This window comes from Lissotriton vulgaris, chromosome 8 (assembly GCF_964263255.1).
Source record: "Lissotriton vulgaris chromosome 8, aLisVul1.2, whole genome shotgun sequence".
Taxonomy (NCBI): domain Eukaryota; kingdom Metazoa; phylum Chordata; class Amphibia; order Caudata; family Salamandridae; genus Lissotriton; species Lissotriton vulgaris.
In genome coordinates, this window is record NC_141696.1 from 700,655,893 (window position 1) to 700,670,677 (window position 14,785).

The window sequence follows — 14,785 nt, forward strand, 5'->3', positions numbered from 1 at the left end:
GATAGAAGGTACAGTAGATATAGCGGAAGCACACAAGAAGAATTTAACATGCTTATTACAAGAAAAAGAGAAAATATTTTTGAATATGGTTGAGAAAAGGAGGAAGAATTTCCAAAGAAAAGCGAATGATAAGAATCATAAAATTCCTAAATGGGCCAAAAATATAGGGTTCACTCCAGCTATGTTGCTGGAATTTGAAAAGAAGGGGAAACTCTGTCTCCACAGGGAAAGAACTAATTATTATAACCATATATTCATTGGTTCCAGTGAATGTGAACACAATTATAAGGTAATTGGGGGTTGGGGTTTCAAAGATGGAACTGAACCTGTGTTTCCAGGAATTTATGTTATATGCGGAAACCAGGCTGTCAGATCATTGGCATGGGAGCTGTTATTTTGGAATAGTATTCCCAAAGATATATCATGTAAATAAAATCACTGGAAACATTGAAGAAACCAATCGATTAATACGTAGCAAAAGAGCTAGTTTTGGAGAAATGTGATATATTTAGTGCATTGATACCTTTAGAGGGAGTGGCTCTGAATACAAAAAGAATTTGTAGCTTGTCAACAGTAGTGGATCGGTTATCGACTGATACGGCTGGAGGATTCTTAATGGTCAATACCGAATTGGTTGCGGTCAGATCAATTATTTTACAAAATCGACTTGCTCTTGATACATTATTAGCAAAAGAGGGCGGAGTCTGTAGAATGTTGAAAGCGCAACATTGTTGCACTTACATAACTGACAAAAGTGTTGAAATTAAAGGGTATGTAAGAAATATTACACATTTGGAGAAAGAGCTCAAACCACTGGAGGGTGATAGTGCATGGAAGAGACTTACTGATGGTCTATCCTCTATAGGTAGTTGGCTTTCTAATGTAGGAAAACGTTTTGTAGGTAGAATACTGATGCCAATGGTGGGAATAGGCTTACTGATTTTAGGGATAACAATTTGTTACAAATGTCGGAAGCACAAAAAGACAAACAGTAAATAAGAGAGGGAAAAAGAGAAATATTTATGAGCTTGAATTAGAAGATTTGAATGGAAATATATACAAAAAAGTGAAAAACTTTCACACAAACAATGAAAAGAAACAAAATAGAAAGTTTGAAGAAATTGCGCTGTGTGAAATGTGGAAAGTTGGCATCTGTTTCATTAATTGGTGATGATATAAAATATCATCAAAGAGGGGATTGATGGAGCAAGGATTCGCACGTAACGCGACTTGCTTGTACTCAGTCCTCTTGACATAACGTTAAAGTACTAATCAACATGTTTGTCTTATTAATATCACATTACACGACATCCGAGGGAAGCTTGCATATGTGATTTTATTTTATTTTTATTTTCTTTTTAACTTTATTAAGTCTTTAAATCAAAAAAAAGTTATGGCAATACAAAATCCAAAAGTTAAACATGTAATTGGTATGCAGTATTACAAGATACAAAAAGAAGAATACAAAATAAAAAATAAAAAAAAGAACAGCGAGAGGTAGGTGGAAAGCAACCACAAAGAGAATACGACAATCATTTTAACCAATCCAGGTCGATATAGGAGCCCAAATTCTCTGGCCATATTCCTGTCTTTTACGACCTTTGACTTTATATACAGCAGACTCCATGTTGTATGTTGCCAACAGGCGAGCCCTCCAGTTACAAAAAGTAGGAGCATCTGAGCTAATCCAGTTTGAGGTAATACATGCTCTGAAAATAGACATTGCAATGAACAGAAAGCCTTGCTCATATTTACTATAAGCAGAGTCTTTTTTGAGATTGGTCATGGCCCAAAATTACCAAAGCTGGAGTAAGATTTAAGGTTTTACCAGTGATTTGGGCCAGAAATCGCTCAATGTTTTCTATATAATTAACTAATTTAGAACAAGAAAAAAACATATGTACTGGGCTCGCAGCCTGGACACTACACCTGCTGCATGAGTTTCCTCGGTAATTAGACCATTTAGCTACTTTAGAAGGTGTGTAATACTAATCAAAAGCGGACATAAAAAATTGAGTCCGCAGACTACCAGTGATTAACATCTGATTAGCCAACTCCAAAGAAACACCCAGATCCATCACTTCATAGGCAAATTTTCTATCCCATTTTTCGTTTTGTTCCGTTAAATCATCAGGCAGCTCAGAAATTAGAATTTGATAGAAGGCCCCAATCCTAGATCTCCTCTCCATGAGGCTCACCAGTGGAATGTTTTTAAACATGTCTGCTCTAATGGTATGTATGTATGTATGTATGTATTGGTAATCTTTTATAGCGCATGTCTGTCACCCAACGGGTATCCTGGCGCTTTGACTAGAAGGATCCTGCTGGGCACCCTGCTGATTTAATTGTCTCACGCTGTCAGAAAGCTCCTGATTTGTAAGAATTTTAAAAAAGTGAGTTGCAGAAAGACCAAACCTCGTTTGAAGGTCAAAAAAGGAGACAAGTTGACCCTCCACGAAAAGATCCCCCAAAACTTTAATCCCCAAAGTGCCCCAAACAAAAGTGATTGCATCCTGGAAGATAGTGGGCAAAAGACCACTTGAAGTAAAAGGAGTATATACATTGAGATGTGCAATCCCAAGGCGCCTACAATTTTTTTTCCAAACTGAGAAAGCAGAGTGTATAAACTTAAATCTAACTTTCTTGTAATAGCTTGGTTCGATGTTACTAACCAAGCGATTACAAGCAGTCTCTCCCAGAAGTAGCTCAGAAATTGAGGGTCTTAAATATTCTGGAGCCAGGTCTTCCCAGCAGATATTATTGGACCCATGTGCTTTAGGAGTGCAGCCCAGTGATACAGTAGGAGCGAGGGCATGCCCCAGCCACCCCTTAGTCTTGGGAGTATCAACCACTTCATCGCCCTCCGTGCTTTATGGTAACCACACAAAAACCTTGCACACGCCCTTTCAGCACTTAAAATAAAGTGTGTTGGGAATTTGATTAGAATAGAATGGAGTAAGTATAAAAATGTTGTGAATACATAGTAATTTTAAGAGCGCCCATGTAGTGAGAGATATATGTGCTTTTACTAATGATAATCCGCTTGCAATAATATGGCAGCTGCTACGCGGGAGTTCTTACTGCGCATGCGTCTGTCACGGTCTGTCAGGTTCGCCCCCCCCCCCTCCTCGGGTTGCGCAATTGGCAGTGGCGGTTCGCTAAGGAGCGCGAACCGGCCGCCCACCGAACTACTTGTCCCAAAGGGCCTAGCGCGGAGCATGCACAGGCCGGTTCAGGGTAAAAGGACGTCTTCTGCTGTGCCCCGGCGTCGGATATTGAGCCGAACGCCGGGTCGTGTTTACGGAGCTTCAGAGAGCTATACAGGGGTTCCAGCGGCTTTACCCCAAGTCTTCCGAGCGCTGGGATTAGAGAACTGGCAACAAGGTCGAGCGGCTGCTCCCTTGCTGCCATCCTGGTGGGGTCCACGCGAGCGAGTGCCAGGATCGGCATCAGAGCGTAGGACGCCCGTAATTTGCATACTACCTGGTAATTGCAAAGTGAGGCTGCCGACCTCGCTGTTAGTCTTGTGGGGGCAACACGTGTTTGAGCCAGGACCGGCCTCAGCACGTGGGACGCCAGAGAGCGGCATCTTTAGTAATGACTGAGAATAGGGGCTACTTACCTCATTGTCAGTCTTGAGAAGAAAACACAGGTGAGTGCCAGAATCAGCCTCACCACAAAGAATGCTCACTTGCTTTTGGGTTGGCAGCTCGCTTTGAAAACCACAACTAGGAGCCTTCAGTCTTCAGGCATGGCTGGGCTTCTTTCCATCAGGAGGAACGCGAGTGGCATTGTTGGCCACTTCTTAGCACAGTGCCCTCCATTGGGGAGTTGCCAGGACCGGCACTCATGCGGAGGACGGTGAGTCCTGGAATATAGCTCAGCATTGTCGGCTGAAGGAGGGTTCCGTTGTGCCTAGCCGCCTGCAGACTGGTATCGTTACCTTTACTTTATTTAATTGGTTATGCTGAGGGTGAAGGTAACTCGGTCTCAGCCATTGTGATAGACTGCCTAAATACCAGAATAAGAGTACTTGTTTATAGTGCCATCAATAAATACTTTATTGCTTTTATAAGGGGGTATAGTGAACTTTCTAGTGTCTTTACTTAGTTCTATGACATACTGTTTGCTTTCCCTTTGCTTGTCATCCGATCCCGAGGGCCAAAGAGGATTACACACTCACGTGACATGACGTATCTTTTGCTTGGAGGGAAAAATTTGCTTCTGCGCATTAAAACTAAGATGGCAGCTCTGTGTTACAGCATGCATGAAGCTTGCACTGCTGCTTTTGCTAAGCTGTTCGTTCTGCTTAACACTAACGCAGTAGTTAAATATGAAGTAATGGGAATAGAGTAGAGATAAGTGGTATACAGTGCATTCATTTATTCTGTGTTTTCAAACTGTTTCTTTTCTATTCTTACATGTAAAACAATTTGGGCCTGACGTCTACCGCTGAACTCCATCTTGGAGAAATTGCGACCGCGCACAAATCACAAAGTCCATGAAGCAGAATGACCGTTGAAAACACTGCCAAAGAGCCAACTTGCTAGAAGATGCTTGTGAGAACCTTACCTTTTGACCCCACGGAGGAAACTAGAGTTCTAAAATGGACTAAAATTTAACCAATATTGGAACGTTCATTGTCGGGTGGAATAAAATATACATGGGAAATTAAAAATTGATGGGCGGGAAAGTTGATAGAATATTCAAAAGAAAAAGTGTTATTTTGGGATGGTGTGATGACCTCTCCTCATTCCTTGTCCAATCAAAATTTAGGATCCTTACACTTGCAACATTGAGGGGTGGTACACCGACTTGAAAATAGTATAACTAGGGTAGGCTTAGCTAGATAATTTGTCCGACTTGTCCGAATAGCTGACCTGTCACTGACCCAACGCACTCAATTGGGATCAAGAGAAGAGGTGCTGGCGGAGCACTCTGTAAGAAGGTTTGAAACCCAGATCGGGGTTTGAGGGCACAGCAACAAACAGATTTTGATAAAGGGTTATTAATAAGTATTATGACGTCTATGATATTGTGAAAATCAACAGCTCAAAAATAATTCAAATCTCAATTTCATTTTCAACCTAGTCAAAACTAATCCTCCTTTGCTATCACTCTCTGCACAATCAGTCAGTTGCTCCAATATAAGACAATTCATTTCAGCCTCAAAGACACTAATTTCCTCTGATGACATATTGCTATCACAGGTTTTTAAAGTAGGATTGTAAGCCTTGTAGACAGTCAACGTATTTGAAAAGCTATCCTGATGCCTATAGCGCCATCCATATAGCTTCCGTCTTGACAAATAATATTCATGTGGAAGACCCCACTAAAAGGAGCTGAGGGCCGTCAGATGCATTGAACTACTTTTAGGGATGAGCAAAATGATACATTAAGGGTTTGACCCACCATGTAAATTGGTAATTCAAGCTGGAAGCTGCTGAACTTTTTTTTTGTTTGGGGTTGGGGTTCAGCAACTCTGAGAAAGCTTCTTCTGCTACACTGCCTCAGCTGGTCATTCAATATATTCTGCAAATGGAAAAGTCCACTGTTAGTCAATTAACAAAACCTGAATACTCCCAAACTGATGAAACACAACAACAAACAGATTTGGATAAAGGGTTATTAATAAGTACTATGACGTCTATAATATTGTGACAATTGACAGCTCAAAAAGAATTAAAATCTCAATTTCATTTTCAACCTAGCATACCTGTCAAAACGAATCCTCCTTTTCTAACACTCTCTACACAATTCTAACACCTATATTAGAATGTTGTTAAAAAGATCTCATTGCTATCCAAGTGACAGCGCACAGTGCTCAGTGCAATTGTTTTAGGTTATGGTACACCAATGACCATTGTGTGATTTGATAAGTTTAGGGAGGAAGGTTTATGCTACAGTTAGTGGTTATGAGAAAAACTATGAACAACAGATTCTGACATCTAGATTCTTGCATCAGTTAACCTATAGGGAACCTGAGAATAGTATGATCACTGACTCCGTAAAAAAATGAATAAGTCTCAAATAAGGCCCTTGTTTGTTTTATCTCACCATCTTTGCCTTCAGCTGGGAGTCCTGTCTATCCTGCTACCCATTTCAATACCATGATAAATGTATCCTATTTCTTGCCCTCATGTCATATGACATTCTGCTGTAGCATTATGATGTCAGGGCACCACTTGACCAATCGCCATGGGTGACAATTACGAAGAACAATGAGGCATTAGAAATTCCGCACTAGGTAACAATCTGTAATTATGACTGCAAGCCAAGTAGGAGGTGTAATGAGAAAGGACCCTGCAACATTGAAAGCCTTGGGCTCCCCTTTTGAAAGGGGGCTGGAGGTACAAGAACACAGAGTATCCTAAAGAGAAATCCTTCTTGTGTATAAGAGTCCCACATTCAGTGTGAAGTGAGGAAGGTTAAATGAGCTTCCCTCCATGTGAGAGTAAGTCAGTTGCTCTAATATAAGACACCTTATTTCAGCCTCAAAGACACTAATTTCCTCTGATGAAATATTGCTAGCACAAATATTTAAAGTAGGATTGTCAGCCTTGTAGACAGTCAACGTATTTGAAAAGCAATCCTGATGCCTATAGCGCCATCCATATCGCTTCAATCTTGACAAATATTATTCATGTGGAAGACCCCACTAAAAGGAGCTGTGGGCCGTCAGATGCGTTGAACTTCTTTTAAGGATGAGCAAAATGATACATTAAATGTTTGACTCACCATGTAAATTGGTAAATCAAGCCGAAAGCTGCTGAACATTTTTTTTGGGGGGAGGTGGAGTTCAGCAACTCCGAGAAATCTTCTTCTGCAGCACTGCCTCTGCTGGTCGTTCAATATATTCTGCAAATGGAAAAGTCCACTGTTAGTCAATTAACAAAACCTTAATATTCCCAAATTGATGAAACACAACAACAAACAGAATTTGATAAAGGGTTATTAATAAGTACTATGACGTCTATAATATTGTGAAAATCTACAGCTGAAAAAGTATTCAAATCTCAATTTCATTTTCAACCTGGCATACCTGTCAAAACTAATCCTCCTTATCTAACGCTCTCTACACAATTCTAGCACCTGTATTAGAACGTAGATAAAAAGATCTCGTTGCTATCCAAGTGACAGCGCACAGTGCTCACTGCAATTGTTTTGGGTTATGGTACACCAATGACCATTGTGTGATCTGATAAGTTTAGGGAGGAAGGTTTATGCTACAGTTAGTGGTTATGAGAAAAACTATGAACAACAGATTCTGACATCTATATTCTTGCAAATCTCTATCAGTTAACCTAAAGAGAACCTGAGAATATTATGATCACTGACACCGTAAAACAAATGAATAAGTCTCAAAAAAGGCCCTTGTTTGTTTTATCTCACCATCTTTGCCTTCAGCTGTGAGTCCTGTCTATCCTGCTACCCATTTCAATACCATGATAAATGTATCCTATTGTTTGCCCTCTTGTCAGATGACATTCTGCTGTAGCATTATGATGTCAGGGCACCACTTGGAAAGAGGAGTATTTTCTACAAACCAGTGGTACATCCATGGGATTTGCAACTGTATTTGCAAATACATACATGGCTAAGTTCGAAAATGATTTCATATTAGAAGATGAAACCTGGCAAAGACACATTTTTTTCCAGAAGATTCATTTACGATATCTTCTTATTATGGAACGGATCGGAGACAACACTACGAGAGTCAATCGAACACTTAAACAACAAAAACAGCAGAATCAAGTTTACTTTCCACATTGATCGTCTGAAAATTCCATTCGTGGATCGTCTGAAAATTCCATTCCTGTATGTAATGATATCAATAAAAGATCAAAAACTGGAAACTGAAGTATATCACAAGCCCACTGATCGAAATAACACGTTGATCTTCACTAGTTTCTATCCCAAAGCATTACTACAAAATGTACCATATTCACAGCTACTTCGAGCTAGACGGATTTCATCCACAGAATCGGCACTTCAAAAAGAAGTAAACAATCAGAAAAAAAGGTTTAGCAAACGAGGATATCCTTCAAACATCATTGAACGGGCGGAAACCAGAATGCTAACCATACCCAGGACAGAGTTGTTACGCACCAAAACACATCCTAAACAAAATAGATTGGTATTTGTAACAAAATATTCTACAGCGTCCACACAAAAATCAAATCCTTCATCAACAAACGCTGGGAATTACTGCAAACAGAAGAAGATTTCAAAGGTTTGTTCAATGACAAACCATTATTTGCATACACCCGAGGTAGAAACCTCAAAGAAATGGTGAAATCAATAGAAATCACAAGTGAACCAGTAAAAAAATTTCCTGGAATGAGGAGATGTCTGAATTGCACCCACTGCAATAATGTAATTGCTGGAGATTCCATCTTACATCCACAAACTGGCAAAACGATTAGGATTCGTGATCAGGCAGATTGCAATTCTGCCTTTGTAGTCTACAGTAATAAATGCCCATGTGGAAAACTATACATAGGTAAAATGGAGAGAAAAATCAAAATACGCGTTTCTGAACACAAGAGTCATAATTGCAATAAATCCACCACATCCAGTTTAGCTACTCATTGGATCGAACTCAACCACACCATACCACAATTAAGATTTCAAATTCTGGAAAAAATCAAGCAGATACCAGATCGAGACAATTCGAAATGGCTCTCTCAACTGGAAATTTGGTGGATTATATTTCTGGACACTTTAATTCCAAAAGGTCTTAATGATAAATTGGGCATGATTTATTTCCTCTGATGAGTCATAAATTCCTATTCCGATCACCCACAACAAGTTTTTAGATCAATAGAAACAGATGATCACTGCATTTACATGTCTGTAAACCGTGTTCGTAGTTGATCAGTTCTTTAATGTTTTCGGAGTTTCACATTGTTATTGTCTACACACTCATTTGTTGGGAGAACATTATTCTTTCCTCAATTATGATTATTCTTTCTTCACTTTCTTTTTCTTAATTCTCTGTGCACCTCATCGATTTATTCAGCTTAGTAACTTGGAGGCATCTACTAAACTTATGGTAGAATCGCACAATCCATAGAGGTTAGGTTTTTTACATTGTGACAGCACGACAAACTAGCTGTTTATTTCCTTTGTTAATATGGCCGCAGTTACTGCCTGGGTTTTCCCAGTCCATTGTTTATTTCTGGTTTTTGAAACTAGGAAGTAAGAGCATTGGACATTGCAGGTCTTGTGTGACGAAGGGGACCCGGACTCGGGCCCTCCAGGCTTACCTATACCTATTTCCCCTCTTTTCGAACAGCACACCGACTCATGGAAGACGGCAGAAGACGTGTACAATCCCGTGCAGACTACTGGAGACCCATGTTTCTTCAATTGGGCGGAGCTGGACCCTGAACCCGCCCACCTACCAAAGGTAAAACAACGCCCAAATCCCACTCAGGTGTGTGATACACCCGGAGGAAGAGAAGGAGAGTGGCGGCGAGAGGACGGAGCGAAGTGGTGTACGGAGGAAGAAGAGCAGAGGACGGAGGTGGCGAGCGAGGAGGAGGCGGGAGACGAGCAGCGGAGGACGGGAGAGGAGAAGAGCAAAGAACAGCAGAGAGAAGAGGAGGCGAGAGTGGAACAGCGGAGGACGGAGGAAGTAGAAGCGGAAGGCAGCGGAGCCCATACCAGCGGAGGGGAGGCGAGAAGGAGCCGAGACCGCAGCGACAAGCCAGGAGGCCTACGGGAAGGAGCATCGCCCAGCCACACTTCGCACGAAGTGTGGCTAGAGCAGGTACTGTCACGGTTCACGGGTTGGGCGGGACGTAGGTGGGGCAAACCACCCTAAAACGAATCACTCAACATTCTGTGCACCTTCGCCCCCTCCTTCACTATATCGGCACTGGTCCTGTGAAGCATAGAGTGCACGTGTGTCCCCTCACTTCCCTACCCTAAACCGCCTACAAAGCCCTAGCCTAATTTTGGTTTCTTTGTTTCTGCTGCTGTGTTCCGGGCAAGAGTCGAGACGGCGGAAGAAAGGCCTACGACTCCCAGGAGACATCGGGAAACACGGCGGATTGGAGCAGCTAAACACCTGGCGGAGGACACGGAAAACCCCCTCTCCTATTACTGAGTACCTGTGCAGAAGAGACGTTTGTGTAAAGTAATAAAACCCTTGTTACCCAAGACCCCGTTGTCAGTGAGTCTGTTTGAAAACCCACACGAAGGCTCACATCTTGCTTAGTCCTTTATCACTGTTTGACTCTCTCACCCGGAAGTATATGTAGCGGGAAACGTTTGAATGAGTTGCATGTTACGACTAGCAATGAGTGGCATTGAGGTTGTGGTCTTTCCGAACCTAAGGTAACTATATTCAAAGAATTCTCCAACCCCAACGCCAGCAACATCACACCGTCGCAAGACCTCTGCAACTCCCTCGCCACATTCTTCCACTGCAAGATCGCAGATATACACGACAGCTTCGGACCCCAGACTTCGCCTCCAGCCACCAAACCAACACCCCCCACCACCAGCCTCAGCGCCTGGATCCCCATCAGCACTGAAGACACCACCCGCGTCATGAACACCATCCACTCCGGCTCCCCCTCTGACCCATGCCCTCATCACATCTTCAAAAAAGCCGACACCATGATCGCACCCCACCTCCGGAACGTCATTAACAGCTCCCTCACGTCAGCCACTTTCCCGGGAAGCTGGAAACACGCAGAATTCAACGCCCTTTGAAAGAAACCAACAGCGGACCCCAAAGACCTCAAGAACTTCCGCCCCATCTCCCTTCTCTCCTTCCCGGCTAAAGTCATTGAGAAGACCGTCAATAAACAGCTGACTGCATTCCTCGAAGAAAACAACTCGCTCGACCCATCCCAGTCCGGATTTCAAGGCAACCACTGCACCGAGACCGCCCTCATCGCAGCCACCAATGACATCAGGACCCTGATGGACAACGTAGAGACAGCTGCTCTCATCCTCCTAGACCTCTTGGCAGCCTTTGATACCATCTGCCACCGCACCCTAATAACCCGCATCTACGAAACTGGGATCCAAGGAAAGGCCCTGGACTGGATCACATCATTCCTCTCAGACAGAACCCAGAGAGTCCGCCTCCCTCCCTTCCGCTCCGAGGCCACCAAGATCATCGGCGGCGTACCCCAAGGCTCCTCAATCAGCCCAACACTCTTCAATATCTACATGAGCCCCCTCACCACCATCGCACGCAAACACAACATCGACATCATCTCCTACGCCGACGACACCCAACTGATACTCTCCCTCACCAAAGACCCTCTCACCGCCAAAGCCAACCTCCAGGACGGAATGAAAGATGTCACAGAATGGATGAAGCACAGCCGTCTGAAGCTCACCTCGGACAAGACGGAGGTCCTCATACTCAGACAATCCCCATCTGCTTGGGACGACTCCTGGTGGCCCACCACGCTGGGCACCGCACCAACACCCACAGACCACGCACGAAACCTGGGATTCACTAAGGACTCCTCCCTCACGATGACCAAGCAAGTCAACGCAGTCTCTTCCTCATGTTTCAACACCCTGCGCATGCTCCGAAAGATCTTCTGGTGGATCCCCACCGAAACCAGAAAGACGGTCACCCAGGCTATCGTCACCAACCGACTGGACTACGGAAACACCCTGTACGCGGGAACCACAGCCAAACTTCAGAAACGCATACAGAACGCCTCCGCACGACTCATCCACCAAAACATCCCTCACCACAGCCACATATCCGCCGACCAACGCATACAGAACGCCTCCGCACGACTCATCCTCGACATCCCTCACCACAGCCACATATCCGCCCACCTGAGAAATCTGCACTGGCTCCCCATCAACAAGAGGATCACGTTCAGGCTGCTCACCCACGCAGACAAAGCGCTCCACAACATGGGCCCGAATACCTCAACAGCCGCCTCTCATTCTACACTCCCACCCGAAAGCTCCGCTCCACCAGCATTGCCTTCGCCAGCGTCCCACCGATTCGCAGAACCACCACCGGTGGAATATCGTTCTCCTACCTAGAAGCTAGGACTTGGTCTAGGGTCAGTTGTAGGTGTGCGGGGAGGGAGTTCCATCTCACCTTCAGGAAACACTTTAAGACCTGACTATTTGAGCAGTAGTAGGCAACTTCCCCATCCCTCAGCACCTTGAGACCTTCACGGGTGAGTAGAGCGTTCTACAAATGTATTGATTTATTGATATTGAAATCAGTTTTCACTGGTGTACAGTGCATTTTTTGTGTCGGTAGTTTAGACAATTATAGCATATCTCTTTCTCAACAGGTCGGTTGGAACGTGATTATTGGTTTTTGGAGAGAAGTTAGAACAGCGCGAGCTTCACTACTAGGCTTCAGGTATTTGTTTAAGGCTTGGTGATTTGTCAGTTATTCAAAATGAGTGGAGATTAGAGTTTCGTCCACTTACTATGGATATTCCGTTGCAGAATTTATACAAAAGAAAACGATTGACATAAAAAGACTGGTTTCAATGGAGGCCATCCGGTTACGAGTGAAGGTAACTACAATACTATGATAAGGTGTCTGATTTGTAATCAGTATAAAATTGTCAATAGTTGGATATAATGGTTCGTACATTGCATACTCCCACAGGTGGTGTGAGCTATTACCGCTGAACCTACTTCCCATCACAGTTAGAACATCACAATCTGCAGGTAAAGCTCAATGTATCACTTACTTGCTCACATGTCCACTGTTTCAATAAGCAGCAAACCATAGCTTCCAATTTTTTTTTGTTTTTGCCATTTATATTCGGAGGCTTTGCAGTTCATATCTCATAACAGTGTGACTATCGATGCTCATAGTCATTCCACAAGATCTTTTTGTTGGTAAGCAATCTCTAAAATAAGTGGTTGTTATTCATTGGTTTCGCTTACTATTTTACAGCTGCACAATCTGTCTGTTGGTGGTGGGTTCATTCTGTTCTCGTACCTGCTATCGAAAAAATTTCATTGATGGGTGTTAGAAAACTAAATAAGTTATGCTTGAACATGCTTGAACCCCTTTGTGCTGAATTAAACATGATTGTCTAAGGTTTTGTATTTGTTCTTTTCAGTTCACCTGAAGAAGGGATCATAACGATCCCGAAATGCATTGGGAGTCTACAAACATGTTTTTAAATAATTTTTGTTGAATGTATGCTTTGTATATTCGCACTTGTGGATTTACCTGAAGCAGCAGAGGGGACACGACTCGGTGTAGAACCACGCTCCCCCATCCGACAGCGGCATCACTGGATTACTTCTCGCGTTTCCCGCTCTGCTGGAAACGCTCGCAGCTGGGGGCTCCTGTGACAGGAAGGGAGTAGAACTACAGTGCCCACAAGCCATCTGGGCATTGAGACACCCTCCCGCCACGCCTTCAACAGGTGGATAAAATCTGCCTCCTCACCCCGCATTGCGGGAAAAACTTGTGCCACTTGTGGATTTACCTGAAGCAGCAGCGGGGACACGACTCGTTGGAGAACCACGATCCCCCATGCGACAGGAGCCCCCAGCTGCGAGCGTTTCCCGCAGAGCGGGAAACGCGAGAAGTAATCCAGTGATGCCGCTGTGACAGGAAGGGAGTAGAACTACAGTGCCCACAAGCCACTTGGGCATAGAGACACCCTCCCGCCACGCCTTCCACAGGTGGGTAAAATCTGCCTCCTCATCCGCATCGCGGGACGAGCCGGGCAAAGGGCGGGCCGTCTGTGGCCGTCTAGGGCCAGACAAGGCCGGGGCGGGGCCGTCCTCTTGGATTTTGATTACTGGACATTAAATGTAGACCAAGGCTCTTACTTCGTCTGTGATATTGGTGAAATAGTTTTTTTTTGCCTGTAAGGATTACATTGATAGTTATACAGGTTTTGTGTCGCAGACACTCAGAAAAGATGACCACACGCCCAAGTAAAGGCAGGAACTTGTTGGGAGGAGGGACTATCAGAGGGACGTTAGTTCACTTCCTAACTAGGACGGCTTCGAAAATAGAACAGGAGATAGCGATCACAGAACGTCGCCTGTCTTTAGAACTTACCAATAAAAATTCTTCTCTGGGTTCCCTTATCAGAGTAATCTTCCCTCCCACACTAATTACAGAAGAAAACCCTATAAGTGATTCTAACATTCCACTAATCTTACAGGATCACACAGCATCACCGAACCCACACAGGGGGGCACAAGACAACATTGACACTTTGGATACCTCTTTAGAATCTACTTTAGAGGAGCTTTTAAGGACTCCTGGTTTCAATCCTAATCCCAGGAATAAAAAGAATAACACACAACACAAATTACAAGGGCAGGGTGCTACACTAAAGAGAAAGCGGGGGGGAATACCACCAGGGCAGACATGCCGAAACACCCAAAATTCATACTAGCCCTCAAAGGCCAAAGGTACGTTCATAAAAAAGACATTGAATGATTTACAATTCTCAGTCCCTGCTGACACTCATGGCTTAATGGAAAGCATAGAACACCTAGTGAAATCCTTACTTTTACCCCTTACAGAAAGAGTAAAGAGGATGTCTGAACAATTGGGCTGTATAGCGGAAGCGTCTGCCTCCAATGGTAAATTATTAAAGGAATTGGCATCCCATAAACAAGTTACCATCTCTTGCGGGCAGATACCCACAGATGCGACTAACACAGGGGATACCTTACATTTATCCAAAGAGACCATCCTAGTCCGGACTGGAAAATATAGTATTAGTATTTGTCTGTTCTGACCCTTTTGCTAGTCCTGCCGTTTTTGCTTCTCTGCTTATCTTGGGAATAC